We start from the raw sequence: 15,704 nt of genomic DNA, 5'->3' as shown, positions 1-15,704 counted from the left end.
CATCTAGGTTGTTTCCAGGTTCTGGCTATTACAAATAATACTGCTATGAACATAGTCGAACAAATGCTCTTGTCGTTTGATAGGGCATCTCTTGGGTATATTCCCAGGAGTGGTATTGCTGGGTCCAGGGGTAGGTTGATCCCGAAGGAGGTAGATTCTTTAGCAGACATGGAGAGATGCTCGGTTTGGTGTAACTGGAGGTTTCTCTCCTGGCCACCAGTTTCTGAATAACCACTCTGAGGCTTAATATTAATTACAAACCATTTGGTCTATTAGCTCAGGGTTATTATTAACTAGCTCTTACAACTTTAATTAACCGATATCTATTATTCTATATTACCACGAGGCTCGTGCTGTCTTTTTACCCTCACATTTTGCTTCTTTGGTGGCTGCTGGCATCTTCCTGACTCCACCTTCTTTCTCCCTTTCTTCGCTTTGATTTCTCAACCTGCTCTGTTCTGCCTGGCTATTGGTCAAATCAGCTTCTTTATTAACCAAGGTAATAAAACATATTCACAGCATACAAAAGGGCACCCTACATCAGTTTGGGCTTCGAGGAGGCTCCCAATAACACAATGGGATCTCAACATCTGCAGTTGAGCCCACAAGTTCTGGAAAGACACCTTTGGCCACCTTTGGCTGCTTCCTTCTTTCCCCTGTTCTAGCTATGGGAGCACTGGGGTGCCTTCCTTTTCTACATGCTCTTTACCCTTTCTCTGGTTAGGAAGATACACTCCCCTTGGAGCCAAGTGGACTTCCTCCACCAGCCTGACTGTCCTTCCTTCTCCTTTTGCCCCTGGAAACCCTTCTAACCCTTAAGGCTTCATAGTAAGTTGGACTCTTCATGATCTGAATTTCAAAAGCTTTTCTATTCTGTCTGTCGTCCTTGTTTTTCTGGACTATTCTCTTTTCTTTCTCCCCACTTCTCTGTATGTTCTGCTTTTGTGTTAAACTCAAAAGGTCAAGAAATTCAGCTTTACCACCTTCCCTCTTTCCACCTGGACACTCACCCTGATGCAGAAGGACTAATCGTATGACTTCTTTCTTAGTGCAACAGAATACATTTAGATGCATCCTGACCCTGGTCAGAGCTTGCCGTACTGTGGGAGGGTACGGCAGGAAACCTCTGCCCAGCTCTGCCCAGCTCTGCCCAGCCCAGCCTTCTGGTCCCTCTCCAGACCCCCACGCCTGGACCAGTGGGGCTTTCTCCATGTCTGCTCCCACACTCAGTTATATGCACGTACTTCTGCAGCTTGAGCCACTGGCACAGAGTTTCTGTTGAGCAAATCCATTGTGCGTTGCTGTGCCCCAACTGAAGTGGGGGAGGGAGGCCCCCTCAGCTTGCTATCTTTCTGAACCAGGGGTTGAGAAAGGTCTGGAAAGGAGATCTTTCAAGCTCTGGGAGCCATATGGTCTCTGTCACAATTACTCAATTCTGCTCTTCTACCACGCAAACTGTCGGAGAGGATTCAAAAAGGAGGGGCTGTGGCTGCAACTCAGTAAGACTTTACAGAGAAAACAGTCAGTAGATTAGACTAGGCCTCTGAGCTTGCTGACCCCCAACCTGGTCCAAGGATCTTTCTGGGTTCAGGGAAACCTTTCACGATGGTCAGAGGGAGGAGATTGATAAGGCAAGGTCACTTACTGGAACCCTTAGTACTACCTCTGCCTCAAGTTCTCAGCTCGGGTGTTTTCCTTTACATTTCAGCAGGGCAAACAAAAGTCATTCAGTCTCACTTGGAGGGGCTGCCCTTTTGGGCTGTTCTCACAAGCTCCTTCCTTGGAGCTTTTGTGTCCCTGTCGTTGGCTTCTTCTAGTTTATGGGAATGATGACACAAGCCCATCACTCTAGGTGATGGGAGATTGTTGGAAGGACACACAGAAAGCTCCAGCACTCACAGCTGGCCTTTGCAGGGAGCTATAACATCAATTGTGGCCTTAACAGGAGGGTGTTTGATCTAGTGAGTCAAACCTCATGTGGTGGAGGGAGGTCGCTTGTTAGTTTCTGGCTGCCCAGGTAGCTTAGACCTGAAATAATGACACAGAAACTATATTAATTAAATTGCTGCTTGGCCCATTAGCTCTAGCTTCTTATTGGCTAACTCTTGTATTAATTTAACCCATTTATATTTGTCTGTGTATTGCCTCGTGGCAGTGGCTTGCCAGGCAAAGGTCCCAGTGTCGTCTCCAGCAGGGGCTCCATGACTTCCCTCTGACTCCGCCTCCTTTCTCCCAGCATTGTCTAGTTTTCCCGCCTAGCTCTGTTCTCCTATAACTCTGCTATAGACCCAAAGTAGTTCCTTTATTAACCAATGGCTTTCACAGCATACAGAGGGGAATCCTACATCACTCTTATTTCATTTATTAAACTGCCTGGGTTCAAATTCCAGCTCTGCCATTCATCAGCCACGCCAGCACTTTGGCCTCAACTTCCCACCATCTTACTCACGTGGTAGTAACAGCACAGGTACCGGTGGGGGTGGGAGGGGTGGGAGGACTCAGTGGGATCATATGCATCAGGGCCAAACTCCGCCAGGCGCAAGGTCATGCTCAGCCGGGACGATCTGTAGCAGCTCTGTGAGCCCTGCTATTCTGGTGGCTAGAAACGACCTGGGCTCCACCCTTAGAGCAGCTCTTGTCTTTCTCAGCAGGGCACTCTTCTGTGTGAGGTGTGGATGGATGCTTGCAGCATCATTTGGTCTCCTTGCCTCAGATGCCCTCAGAGAAGACTCAGCTGGCCCTGCGACGTGTCATCCTGTCGGTCCTGAGCAGCCTCCGGGAAGCTTTCACACAAGGCCATCTTTAGTCCCTATTCTGCTTCTGAATAAAGCTCTCGTCTGGTCAGCGATGACTAGGACTACCCCAGGACGTACTCAGAACATGGGAAGGAAGACATTTTTGCATGGGAGTATTCCCGTGACAGTCTTGGGAGCGCTGCCTCTCTCCTGGCCTCCCTGTGAAGATCATGTCCTGCCGCCCAGGCTTTTGTTTCATACACCTTCTCACCCCCTAGAGTAGAAATCACCTGCGGTGGATGAAAAAAATGTTACTCTCCAAAGCAAATGATTGCGGTGGTGGCGGCACTTGGGGTCCTTATAGTAACCCTGTGATGTAGGTGGGTCTCCTGTCTATGGGTTATTTTCATTGGTCAAATAAAGAGACTGCCTTGGCCTTTGATAGGACAGCAGCTTAGATAGGTGGAGTAGACAGAACAGGATGCTGGGAGAAAGAAAGCAGAGTCAGGCAGATGCCATGGAGCCGGCCGCCAGGTCAGACATGCTGACTCTTTCCCAGTAAGCTATTGACCTCGTGGTGCTACACAGATTACTAAATATGGGTTAAAGCAAGATGTGAGAATTAGCCAATAAGAGGCTGAAAGTAATGGGCCAGGCAGTGTTTAAATGAATACAGTTTCCCTGTAATTATTCTGGGGCTAAGCTAGCCCTGCGGGAGCAGGGTACTCACCTCATCACTACAACCCTATAACCTGAGTGATGGAGCAAAGATAGAGAAACAACCTTGTTACCTTCTCAGGGTAGCCTTGGCACACACACATACTCTCTCTCTCTCTTTCTTCCTCTCTCTCTCTGAAAACATTCCCCCATGAAGGAGCAAAGATGAACAGCCTTTCCAGTCTTCTGGACTGGCCTCTTGAAGATGCTTCTGGGAGCTGCTTCTGGAAGTCACTCAGAGGCTCTGCATGGATTTGAGGTGGGCCATCAGTTGAGCCTTCAGAATCCTTTCTTCTATTTCCCCAGCAGAGTCCCGGCTATTGACCTCTGAGTCCTGCCGCCGAGCTTGCCTCTGGATTTATCTACCCCACTGGGGCCCGATGCCCGACTTGTTGGCCATGCTGAACAGTTTTATTTGTTTTTGTTGTGCATTTTTATCATTTTTGTTCATGCGTCTGGAGGCCTTCCTTACAAAATGATGGATGCGTTTTCATAAATCAAAAAATAAATGAGAAAGGATATAAAGGCAAAAAATAGACCCAAGCCCTGGAATTTACCACTAGGAGCTGCTAGCTATTTCCCAAGGAGGGTGCACTTTCTGATTTTACAAGGTCAGATCCTGGCTTACTTCACAGAGCACGGGTTTTTGGAGCATTTCTTAATAACACTAGCCACAGTGGTGACGATAACAATTCCAGCCGTGTCTACCGTGGGCTAAAGTGCTTCTAATCCATCATCACACTTAACGTGGCAATAATCCGATGAACCCGATTCCTTTAGAGCTCCCGTTCCACAGACGACTGAAGAAGGCTTTCAACGGCTCTGCACCAAAAGCTCCTTGAGGGTTGCAGGGTATGGGATTCAAACGCAGGTCTCGTGTTTGGAGAGATCTCTCAGACTCAGGTTTCGGGGCTTTCTGGAGGGGCGGAAGCATTGCAGGCAGTTGGCAGCAACATGGCAGCTCCAGGTAGAGGGATTTGAGGAGTGACTCTCATCAGCTCTGTTTGAGGACAACTTCTGAGTCAGGACATTGGCCGTGGAGGTGGTACATGGGGACGGTTCCCTCATAGTGTCTTAGTGTCTTGGACAATGCCAGTGTTACCATAGACAAAGATCCCCACTTCTAGCCTCCTTTCCTTTAGGGTGCCCTCTTGGAGCTGGACACAGGGTGGGGGACAAGCACTGACCAGGAGGTAACTGGTTACAGTCCATATGTTTCTGATATTAGTTGCACATCCTGTTGTCAGGAACACTAGAATGGCGGCTGGGACCCGTTTAGGAATAAAGGAGGAGGGTGGGGGACTCACTATTTCATACCCTCAGTGGACAATATTTCTTTTTCTTGTGGGGAAAGGCTCCAGTGTTTCCTCCTCAGTCCCATGCTGATTCTTTGACCAGTCAGAGGGACAAGGAGACTGACCAGCTTAGGCCTCCAACTCCATCCTATGGTTGGAGGAGGACAGGTTACTGTGATGGGAGTTGGAAACATGGCTTCAATATGGGGAATCAAACTGCCCCAGAGGCTGATGTGCTCATCAGGGGTCTCCCTCTGCTGCTTTTCTCTCCCTCTGTCTGCCTACTATGGTTGGATCTGGAAAATTCCTGTGGCATTACTTGGAGGTGGTGGAGCCTTGGGCATGTGTGGCCTAGTGCAAGGAAGCCAGGTCACTGGGCATGCTCCTGGAGGAGTTGTTTGAACCACAGCCCCTTCTTTGTCCTGTCTTTGCTTTCCCGATGCCGTGAGGTAAGCAGGCTTCCTCTACTGATGGAGGAAGGTCATTGGTTAATTAAATAAAGAAATTGCTTGCCCTGATAGGTTAGAACATAGGTGGGTGGAGTAAACAGAACAGAATGCTGGGAGGAAGAGGAAGTGAGCTCAGACTCGACAGCTCTGCTCTCTGGAAGAGACGCCATGCTCCCAATGCAGCAAGCCGCCAGGTCAGACATGCTGAATCTTTCCCAGTAAGACCGGTGCTACACAGTCTATTAGAAAGGGGTTGATCAGGATATCAGAATTAGCCAGTAAGGGCTAGAGCTAATGGGCCAAGCAGTGTTTAAATGAATACAATTTGTGTGTTGTTATTTTGGGGCATAAGCTAGCGAGGCAGCCGGGGTGCTGGGGAAGCAGCCCCGCTGCTCGTATTACAACACTCTACCTTGTGGTCCTCCCTCCCATGCTATGCAGTGCCACCATAAGCTCAGAGACATAGGCCACTGTGGATGTGAATAGAAACCTTCAGACTGAGGGTTATAAAGACCGTTTTTACTTTTTGATGTTTTGAGATGGGGTTTCTTTGTGTTCCTAGCTGTTCTGGAACTCGCTCTGTAGACCAGGCTGGCCTCGAACTCACAGAGATCTGACTGTCTCTGCCTACCAAGTGCTGGAATTAAAGGTATACACCACCACCGCCCAGCTTCAAATACATCTCTTGGCCAGGAGCGATGCTACATGCCTTTAGTCCCACTACTCAGGAGTCAGAGACAGGCAGATCTCTGTGAGCACAAGACTAGTCTGGTCTACAGAGTGAGTTCTGAGCCAGCCAGGGCTGCATAGTGAGACCCTGTCTGAAAACAAAACAAAACAAAACAAAACAAAACAAAACAAAACCAAACCCCCAAACAAACAACAATTGAACCAAATGATCAACCAACTAAACAGTCCTTCAAACATTGCAAACAACAACAACAACACAACAATAACACCCCATCTCTTCCTTAAAGTTGACCATCACCCACAAGGATTTTGTCACATTTCTCGAAAGGCTAGCCAACACACCTCCTTTCTTTGGGCTCAGCCGAGGTCAATGCAGCTCCCTGAGGAGCTTGGGAGCAATCTCCTCCCATACCTTCCCTGGGTTGCCTTCTCCTTGGCTGCTTCATGTCACCAGCTCTGTCTACAATGCCTCTTCATGTCTGACTACTCAGTCCCTGCATTTCATGTAGGCTGGAGATCCCTCGGGTGTACTTCCATACTGTGCCCAGAGAGAACCTAACTGGTTATGTCTGGATTGTTCTGTTCAGCAAATATTTTGCTGTGAACCTCTGGTAGGTCCACACCTTGCCCTGGTTTTGCGTCCTTTTCAGACTTTGGAGCAGCCACAGCTTCCGTAGTTTCTGTGTGTATAAATGGGCTAATTAGCCTAGTTGCCTGCCAGTTCTCTGTTTGTGTGGCACTACCTGGCCCGGAGTATGTCACCCCTTCGGAGTTCCAGACAATGAGACAGGGCAAACGATTACATACCAAGACTTCCAATTAGAAATTTCAAATTGTTTCCCTGGAGCTGGCAAGTAACCCTCTCCTTGACAGGAGAGGTGAAGGCTTTGGGACTTCCTAAGTAAAATATATTTTTTTAAAAGACAACTCCAAAAGAACAACTTTCAGAACGCAGCGTGTCTTTTTCATGGTCGATGACTCTCACACTTCCTACCTGGCGACCCTATTACTTAGACTATCAGCTGCTCACCTCTCCCCAAAAGCAGTTCAGTCCTTGCCAGATCCCCTCTTGCGCTGTTCCAATTTGTTTCTCACGGTTGAACTTGCCTCACTAAAGGTGCCCTCAGCTTTGAGGACAGGAAGCTGGCCCGTCTTTGTGTTTCTTTGCCAGGCAGGTGGTAGCTGTCGATAAGTCTTCCTTTACCAACGTGTGTGTGTCGCTGTTCAGGGTGTGGATAGAATGGCAATGACACGTAAGTTTCCTGAATGACGTGTGACGGGCTGTGCTGGGAACACCTTCATGGCATGTACAAAAGTTTTCACCTCTCTCTTGCTGTTCCAGTTTCCATGGACCCTTTCCCTTGCTCTCAGTTGTACACTGGCAAAGTCACCATTTTCTGTTAGAATTCCATACTCACATGGGACAGGCCTGAGGCCAAACACTCCCAGCACTTATTCCAAACCTTAGAAGCTCCCAGTCACTTCCTGGAAAAAAAAATGACACAGAGCCTGGTCTTCTGACTTCTCTGGGGATGCGTCCAGTCTTGGTCAGTTTTCTCTTCATTCGCATGTATCTGTAGGTGGCTGTTATGGGAGGGATGTGCAGAGAGGAGTGGGGCTGGGGTGGGGAAGGGGGGCAGAAGGGAAGAGAAGGGATTGCTCCCTGACAGTACCTCAGCCAGCTTTCTTCTTCTGAGTCTGAATGGGTTCATGGGATCTAATGTGGCTGCATGAAAAACATATCTCAGAAAAAAAAAAACAAAAAACACCATCAGTGTTTGAGGCTCTGCCGTTGAGGAGGGTGGGAAAGCCGTGGTCACTGGCTGTTCTTAGCCCAGGCAGGGGAAAGGGAAGTATATGTGAGTCTCTGATAATTCTCTTTTCTTTCTTCCCCTCTCCTTTGTTCTCCAATAAATCACTCAAGACAACCTGCTTCTCTTTAGTGGTGTGTTTTTCTAGGGTTTAGCCTTTGTTTGAAATTCTAGAACAAGAGTATTCCGGTAAATATGGTCAACCTACGTGTCATTATCCTGGTATGTCAGCTTTGCCCCTCCGTGGGTTTGCTCTGGTTAACCAGAGCTCTTCCACCCCACTCAGAAACAAGACCTCCTGCAGAACCCTGTGGAGGGCCCACCGGCCAACGGCCTGCATCTGAAGGGAATAAGCAAGCCCATAATTACTCTCATTGTTTAGCTCAGAACTCAGGAGGGTTTATATGCAAGACCTCAGATGGCGCACAAAGCACACTGGTCTATGGAAAATGAGCCTGCTCCCGACTCCCAGTGTTGCTTGTCCAAGGGTTTTTGGTTTCCCAGGCATCTTCTGTGACTCTGCTTTGTGACAATTAGAGCCTGGGTTTCCTCAGTGGCCAGAGTCATCTCAAGCCTGAGTTTGGATGTTGTACCTTTTGAGAATCACAGAACACAGGGCTCGGGAAGGATGTACAGGTGATGGGCAGAAATCGTGTTTCGTAAACCACAATATTCCCAGGCACCCTCTGGGGATCTTGCTCCTCTGCGGGGAACAGCGACAGGGACAGGCTGGAGGTCTGTTTCCACAAAGCTCCCAGATAGTGTTCCACACTCGCCACTGGACCACACCCCAGCAACAAGATTCTATGCTAAGTTCTTTGTTTGGGGAAGAACGAAAGGAAGACCCAAACAGTTAGTGAGCCTGTTGGGTAGACTAGAGCCAGCCTTCTTCTTGGTCATGGTAGTCTCATGGCTGTGTAGGTGTTAATAGCAGGGATGGTGAGGTTCTGGTGAAGATCCTCCTGTGAATACATCTATGGTCCTGGGGCAGATGGCTCTTTTCCTGATAGTCACGGGTGGATTTGGATCCTCAGGGACCTCAGGAGAAACCCGTTGGCTTCTAGAGCTGCAGGTCTGGATGAGAATAACTTTCTTGCCATCATTAAAGAATTGGAGGGAGGAAGGACAGACTGAGCCACGGCCTTTGAGAGATGTGTGTATTCCCTAACCCTATGCCACTATGTGACAGGTCTATGGAGGAAGCTTCAGGCAGAATCTGAGGGCAGTTCCTGGGGCACCATGGATGTGCTTAGCAGGAAACACAGGATTACAGGTTCTTTCCTTGGCCTCTCCTCACTTCTAGACCATGCTTGAAACTATCAAGGTTTATTTTGGGGTTAAGCCCCTTAAGCCTGTCAGGGTCCAGAAACTTGTGGGCTTACCACATGGAACAAGTACACAGTATTATCTACCTGAACTCAGGAAGTAAGCTGTGTGGCCTTTGGAGCTTGTTTGTACACTGCTGGAAGTGTATTTTTCCTCTCTTCTGGGAGCTCTGGCCACAGGGTAGTCAAACGGTATGACTTGTGATAGGTGCTTTTGGATACAGCATCAATTATAACTTCAGGGGGAACTGGGGACCAAAAGTACTGGTCTGAATCTCTACTGTGAGCAGAAGACAAAAAGTCAATTGTTTGGGTACTGCCACGTTGAACTCCAATAAAATCTCTGGCCATTGAAGGCTTGGATGAGCTTTTGTGGTTACCAGGCATACACTGTGGTCAGGAGGAGGTAGCATGTGACTCCATGGGCAGAATGGAACCAGAAACCTGGTGTGCAGTTTCTTCCCTGCTCTTTCTAGCTCTTCCCTTGGGTGACTTAAATTTATATAGTTTTGCTATAATAAAACTTGACCTGAATATAGTGCTTTCTTGAGTCCTGTGTGGATTTACTGAAATACTAAAGTATTTGTAGGGAACCCCAAATTTGTAGTCAGTGGTGGGATGTATGGATAGGTCTGCATGTCCCCAAGTATGCAGGTAGTGTCTGAAGTCAGGGTGATCTTGTGGGGACTCTTCCCTCAGACTTTGAAGTTAACCGAACTCATAATAACAGTCGCATGCTGATTTATCAAATATTCTTAGGTAAACAAGCGAAACAGCTCCTTTGATGGAAAGCTTTCCGGGTGGTAGAGTGGATTAAAGTTCAGGGCGGGACTTGAGATAGTCCGTTTTGGAGAAAGACATGTCTCATGACAGAGCCGGTCACCACTCTGCTCTGATTGGTTTGCTCATGCTACTTAAGCCTTTGAGCCCAAGTTTCACAAAGCCTTGCAAACTTGTGTGATGGACTAGCCTGGGAGGAACCTGAGAAGGGGGCCCAGAGCCATACATGCGAAGCACAGGGCACACAGCAAATGCTGTACATTGCCACTGTGGCCGCTGTTATCATTACATTACTATGGCTTTGTTGGTGGTACTATTTTGGTATTCAGTTACTTACACTTCTGTTAACACATTGTCCTCTGCAAATAGGCATTTGAGTGGTTCAGATAGATACAAATATGATAACATGATAAAATAAACTGCCAGGAACAGGGAGGTTAGAATTGGGGTGTTAGACAATGCTGAAAGAGGAAGAAACAGGGTATTCTCTGGACAGTCTCTGGTAGGGCTACTTATGGCAAAGAGGAAGGTGGGAAGATTGGACCTGGTCATCCACAGTTAGGAGAACTGTTACTGATATGTGATATGTCTTTAAATTAGAGGGAAGGCATGCCCATAGGGTAGAGGAGAAGAGATGAAAAGATTAGCAACTAGTCTGGCCTGGAGCAAGGGAGAGAGGCGGCCCTTGACTCTGGTGTCACTCACTCATGTTTACATTGTCACTGATGCTCACTAACAGAGTGTGTCCCATACTGTAAAACGCTGGGGCAGGGGTGAGATGGTACCTGTTCCTATCCTTTAGTCCATGGGTTCTCTCCTTCTGGCTATCTCCAGGTTTTGATGAGTCACTCCAGAGGCCGTCTCTTCTTCATTTTTCCTGTTTTCTGTTAATGTGCTATTAATAAGTTTTCTAGATATTGTCCCCAAAGCTTATCATTATGGAATCTTCTTGAGGTCAAAGAACAAGCCTGTAGCAATGAGTTATGGGGCTGAGCACCATAATAAACAGTGAAATTAAAAAAAAAAGTCTCACAAAACAAACCCAGTCCCATCTTCAAGCCTTCAGTGAGATCTTTACAGACTGCTTGTCACTCACCATTGGGCTTTCTAGAGTCCACAGTTCAAAGCAGGACTAAATTGTAATTTGAGGTCCAAATCATGGTTCTGACACTGACCTCAGATTCCTCAACTCTCCAGACATTAGTTTTGCTATCTATCAGGAGGGGGATACCAAGGGTACCTCATGGGGATTTAACAACAGATGAATGACTTCATAATATAAAAGGTCAGGGGATTTTGATGGCCAGGAAAATTTTAATATACTCAAAACAGGACTAATAGGCTCCATGTCTGGGCAGCCAGGCTCCTGATCACGCGATATGTGGATTGTACAAGTTGACCACCGGCATCTTGGGATTCCTTAGAGTTTAACTAGTGGTCTGAGAATCAGGCAGAACAGATAAAAGCTTTGAAAACAATAGCCTTTTATGATTCACCAAATTGGATTTATGGTTGGAATGTGCATGGCACAGATCCTGTTTGGTTAAATGATGGAAACCGACATTGTCTTGTACTTGACTATAGTGCATTTGAAACACTGGGAACGAGTACTCGCCGTTTTGATGGTTTAGATTTTTGCCAGCCTTTTCTTTGAACTTGACCTTTAACTGCTAGATCTGGAAGCAGAAGACATTTGAAAGAACCTGGCAGAGAAAGCTGCAATCAAACAAAGTCATGGGACTTTAGATTCATTCCCACTATGGTGAGACTCAGCGTCTTCATTTCTAAAGTGAATATGCATAGATCTTCACAGTGCTTGTAGGTGGATGAAGTGCTATGATGTATTTGAAATGTTTTGGAATCGATTAAAGATAACATACATATTCACTTTGCTCTATTCTTGAAAAGCATTGACTCACGTCATTGCTTTTAGGAGATTCAAATAGGCCCAATGCCTTGCTTGAGGTGACTTAGAGGAAGGACACATGCCTTAGGGCTACTTTTGAACTAGCTTATCAGTCACTCCCCCTCTCCCCCCACTCCCTCACACTTGCTGGTCTGATTGTCTTTGGATCACGAGCAGATGTATGTCTTTAGTCTGTGTGGTTTTGTTTTCTCTGCTTGGTTGAACCCTAAAGCTCTGGACCGGGTGCTGGCTTTGGTTCTGTTCCATGTTTAACAAATACCTGATTGGTTTTGTGACTCAGACTTTGTAGGTCTCGTGTTTTTGAGAAATGGGTAGCCTGCATTCTGTCTGAAAGGGGATCTTGAAAATGAAGATGACTGAAGGCTTTTGAGCTAAGCAGGAGAGCAGGGGACAAAGTACGCTTTGACAGTTATGCCTATCGGCACCTCGACTGCCATTGTTTCTAAGCGAGGTCCTCTAGGAAGGCTGCTGTGGGCTCATTTCCCTCATCTGTAGTGGAGGGTAACAGTAATTAATTAAGATTCTTGTCAGGATTAGGTGAGTTAATAATATAGAGAGTTTCAAAGGTACCTGTCAGGGAGAGGGTTTGGCAGGTGTTACTCTGAGTAAGTCCTTTATGTCCCCTTTGTATACAAGGCTCTCAGAGGAAAAAGTGGCTGAGCTGTTTGGGACCCTGTGCACCCTCTCTTCTGTATATTTCCTGTAAGTCACTGTCTAAAGGACGAATGGTCCAACACCACCAAATTTTATAAAAAAAAAAGTGGCAATAGTCAATAAATATTGGAGAGGATGTAGGGAAAAGGGAACCTTTAGTCACTGTGGGCAGTAGTGAAGATGAGTACAGTCTTTATAGAAATCAGCTTGGAGATTCCTCAAAAAGGAAATAGAATGACCATATGACCCAGTCTTGGGCATATGCCCAAATAGCTCCATAAGTGCAACCAACCTAGATGTCCATGAACATATAAATGGATGCATTTGGTACATATATAAGATAGATGTCCATGAACATATAAATGGATGCATTTGGTACATATATAAGATAGATGTCCATGAACATATAAATGGATGCATTTGGTACATATATAAGATAGAGTGTTGCTCAACTCTAAATAAAAGTGACATCATGAACTTTGCAGGAAAATAAATGCACTTAAAATATATAATAATAAGTAAATGTCACCCAGACCCTCTTTCTCGGTCATATGTGAGTCCTAGCCTATAATGTATGCATGTCTACGTAAGCAGACGTGTGCGTGGATATAGTATAACATTCAGCAAGGAGACAAGAAAGGATAATATTAGATGACGAGGAAGGATGGAATGAGGGCAAATGACGCAGAAGTCATGAAAGAATAGAAAGCTAATTAATTTTCTAGTTTCAACTCTGTCATAGATTATTTGTAGTAGATAAGCATCTAAGAATATAATTGTTCGTGAGAGTGTAAAACCCTAAGAGAAGCTCCACAATAAGGTGATTTTTATTTTAAGAAAAGCAGTGATTGAAGGTGTTTAAAAATAATTTCCCAAGTAATAATTTTCTTCTAAGCTCCTCTTCCCAAGATCAGTTATGCAGTTCTCTGAGCCTGTGAGGGGGGGTGAAGGCATCCTGGGATTAGCCGGAAGGGCTCATGGCCACAAGTGAGCTGCAAGGTGCATGGGTTGGCCCATCTTCTGTTTTACAGTCTACTTTCTCAGGGCTCCAGGGAAGATGCCTCTTCTCTGCCCCGTTCTTTGGGGCTCACTCTAGGTGTGCAGTTCCTGTTTCTTCTAGACTGGGCTCCTAGGCCCCGTAGTCCGTTTATTGATACTGTAATCACCAATACCAGAGATGGTTGCATTATGCTGAGATGAGGAGGAAGATTTCTGGGGGCTTCTTGCTTTGGCCATCCCACTTGGAAGGTCTTTGGAGGATTTCCCAGGGAAACATGTTGGCCTGGCTTGGAAAATTTAGCTATCGCGTATTATGGCTTGTTTGCAGGAATATTCAATTTGCGTGCCCCGTTGCACACAATATTCCACCCCGTCCCCCGTATTGGTGTTGGATTCCAAGCTCTCAGTGTAGATGCTTGGAGGCCCAGCCTGTGCTGGGGCTGAGTTTCCTGCCTGAGCCGGGAGCAGTGCCCCAGAGCCCTGGGTCTGGCAGCGGGACAGGGCTATGGGCATGTACCTTGAAGGTGTGGACCAAACAGCGGTGAGTTTTCCAAGAAAGCTTTGCGCTGCACTCTCTCGCCTCTTAAAACTGTCTTTGTAATACTTCATAAAGAAAATAAAGTTTGTTTTGTTTTATTCCTCTCTCTAAACACCCAGCTGAAGTTTGTCTAGTGGAATTCTACCCTCCCGGCCAGGGAGAAGGGAAATGCCATCCTGGTGATTTCTTATTGGCAACTGCAGTGGTGGTTAAATGAGGCCGTCCAGGTAGAGCGCGGCATTCTTAGAAACTGGGAACATTTGGTCTGCGTCTTGGCATTTCAGACCCAGGAGCTGTGTCAACACCGAGGTGGTGGCTCAGCAAGTCCCCTCTCCCTCTCCATTGGCTTCTCACAGTTTCTAGAAAAATTCCTACTTTCTTAGAGGCTGTTACGAAATGTCTGACGACCCTGTAGCATAAACAGCACTCAGCCCCCCCCACTTCAAGACCCAGATACTTGTGCCCAACCACTGACAGTGCTGGCTGCCAGTCACTCCAGGGGCTCTGTCCCAGCAGCCACTGCCAACCACTCCAGCCGCTCTGTCCCTTCAACAGGCCCTGGCAGCCGGAAGTGGCCTTCTCCATTTTTGCTCCCTCTCCCTCAGAGCAGGATACATCCAGCTAGTTGATGTGGGTACAGGAAAACAGGGTCCATAGTCTTTACATGGGACAGTTTAGGAGAGTGTCACACCCGGAGAGCTCCCTGTGGGACTGATTGAAGCTTTTGTTACAAACACCCACACAGTTCAGCCAAACACCCCCAGCTCCCCCGCCCCTGCTATCCCATTTTCTCACAGAGCCTTTCAGAAGACTGCTGCCTAGCCTACTCAGTGTGACCCTGAACTCGGCAACCTGGGGAAACAACCCCAAACAGAGGCCAGAGGAACAAGTGTAGACCTTTGTCCTGCTTCTGTCACTGCTTTTTGGGGGCTCCACTGGGTCAATGGATGTGGCTGTGTAAAGCAGAATATACGTTAAATTAATATAAATATAAATGAAAAATATCGTTGACTTGCTTTAAATAAACTCTTCAAGTAAACAACTCCCTAGAGGTCAGATGCTGTAACGTGGTAGTCTCATGATAGACAGATGTGTACAGGAGAAGCCATGCTGTGTTAGGGCACTGTTTCCAGACTGTTCTGTATGTGCTGATGTAAAATATGGGGCTTTGGAAACAAAGCTCTAAGCGTGGATGTATGAACTCATGTGTGCACACGTGTGTGCATGTGTGTGTTGCGTGTGTGTGTATTTATATGATATGCTAGTTTGGGATGTGTGTGTTTTGTGAACACGTGTATGTATGTATTATATGATGTGCTAGTTTGGGATATAAGTTATGCATTTTTGAACAAGGGAAGCTGTGAAGATTAAGTTCTAGGAGAAAGATAATAAATCCTGCTACTTTTCTTGTCCTAGGACAAAATACCTGACAGAAGCCTCTCAAAGAAGGAAGGATTTATTTGGCATATGCTTTCAAAAGTTCCCTTCCTTTGTAGTGAGGAAGGTGTGCTGGGGCGATAGCATCCATGGTAGTGAGGAAAGCAGTGGCTTGTCACATGACTGCACACAGGAAGTGGATGACACAGGACCTCGGAAGAGCCTTAGCCTCCAGAGGTCCACCCTCCCCTAACACCCTCTTCCTCCAGTCAGTTCCAGCCTCTTGAAGGCCACAAAATACTTTCCAAACTAGAGCCACAGAGACCAGGCATGTAAAACACGAGCCTGTGGGGTAGGTTTAGATAGAAACATAACATGGACATGTAGTTATCAGAAGCACTGACAGA

Source organism: Microtus ochrogaster, unplaced genomic scaffold (assembly GCF_000317375.1).
Source record: "Microtus ochrogaster isolate Prairie Vole_2 unplaced genomic scaffold, MicOch1.0 UNK22, whole genome shotgun sequence".
Classification (NCBI taxonomy): domain Eukaryota; kingdom Metazoa; phylum Chordata; class Mammalia; order Rodentia; family Cricetidae; genus Microtus; species Microtus ochrogaster.
This window is presented reverse-complemented; position numbering follows the sequence as displayed.